Here is a 1,874-nt window from a genome sequence, read left to right on the forward strand (position 1 = left end):
ATTCAATAAACGATTTTTCAAGTCTACAAATTTGATGAGGGCGATTCCAAATTCACGGGAAAGACGACATTTTGATACATTAAATTCACTCGAGAAAGTTCAATTTCTGATTTTCGAAAGTTTTGAAAATTTGAGTTTTAGCCATGTGTCCATAGTTGAATACTTTAAATAAAAAAGAGACAACTTTGCTTCAATAAATGATATTTTGAAGTGTACAAATTTGATGAGGGCGATTCAAAATTTAGGGGAAAAAGGACATTTTGATACATTAAATTCACTCGAGAAAGTTCAAATTCTGATTTTTCAAAGTTTTAAAAATTTGAGTTTAGCCATGGGTCCATAGTTAAACACTTTAAATAAAAAACAGACAACTTTGATTCAATAAACGATATTTTCAAGTGTACAAATTTGATGAGGGCGATTCCAAATTCAGGGCAAAGACGACATTTTGATACAATAATTTCACTCGAGAAAGTTCAAATTCTCATTTACGAAAGTTTTAAAAATTTGAGTTTTAGCCATGGGTCCATAGTTGACCACTTTAAATAAAAAAGGGACAACTTTGAATCAATAAACGATATTTTCAAGTGTTCAAATTTGATTAGGGCGATTCCAAATTTAGGGGAAAAAGGACATTTTGATACTTTAAATTCACTCGAGAAAGTTCAAATTCTGATTTTCGAAAGTTTTAAAAATTTGAGTTTTGCCATGGGTCCATAGTTGAACACTTTAAAAAAAAAAAAGCGAAAACTTTGTTTCAATAAACGATATTTTCAAGTGCTCAAATTTGATGACGGCGATTCCAAATTTAGGGGAAAGACGACATTTTGATACCTTAAGTTCACTCGAGAAAGTTCAATTTCTGATTTTCGAAAGTTTTGAAAATTTGAGTTTTAGCCATTTTTCCATAGTTGAACACTTTAAATAAAAAAGCGACAACTTTGATTCAATAAATGATATTTTCAAGTGTACAAATTTGATGAGGGCGATTCCAAATTTAGCGGAAAAAGGACAATTTGATACATTAAATTCACTCGAGAAAGTTCAAATTCTGATTTTCGAAAGTTTTAAAAATTTGAGTTTAGCCATGGGTCCATAGTTAAACACTTTAAATAAAAAAGAGACAACTTTGATTCAATAAACGATTTTTCAAGTCTACAAATTTGATGAGGGCGATTCCAAATTCACGGGAAAGACGACATTTTGATACATTAAATTCACTCGAGAAAGTTCAATTTCTGATTTTCGAAAGTTTTGAAAATTTGAGTTTTAGCCATGGGTCCATAGTTGAATACTTTAAATAAAAAAGAGACAACTTTGATTCAATAAATGATATTTTGAAGTGTACAAATTTGATGAGGGCCATTCAAAATTTAGGGGAAAAAGGACATTTTGATACATTAAATTCACTCGAGAAAGTTCAAATTCTGATTTTTCAAAGTTTTAAAAATTTGAGTTTAGCCATGGGTCCATAGTTAAACACTTTAAATAAAAAACAGACAACTTTGATTCAATAAACGATATTTTCAAGTGTACAAATTTGATGAGGGCGATTCCAAATTCAGGGCAAAGACGACATTTTGATACAATAATTTCACTCGAGAAAGTTCAAATTCTCATTTACGAAAGTTTTAAAAATTTTAGTTTTAGCCATGGGTCCATAGTTGACCACATTAAATAAAAAAGGGACAACTTTGAATCAATAAACGATATTTTCAAGTGTTCAAATTTGATTAGGGCGATTCCAAATTTAGGGGAAAAAGGACATTTTGATACTTTAAATTCACTCGAGAAAGTTCAAATTCTGATTTTCGAAAGTTTTAAAAATTTGAGTTTTGCCATGGGTCCATAGTTGAACACTTTAAAAAAAAAAA

This window comes from Diospyros lotus, chromosome 6, assembly GCF_014633365.1.
Source record: "Diospyros lotus cultivar Yz01 chromosome 6, ASM1463336v1, whole genome shotgun sequence".
Taxonomy (NCBI): domain Eukaryota; kingdom Viridiplantae; phylum Streptophyta; class Magnoliopsida; order Ericales; family Ebenaceae; genus Diospyros; species Diospyros lotus.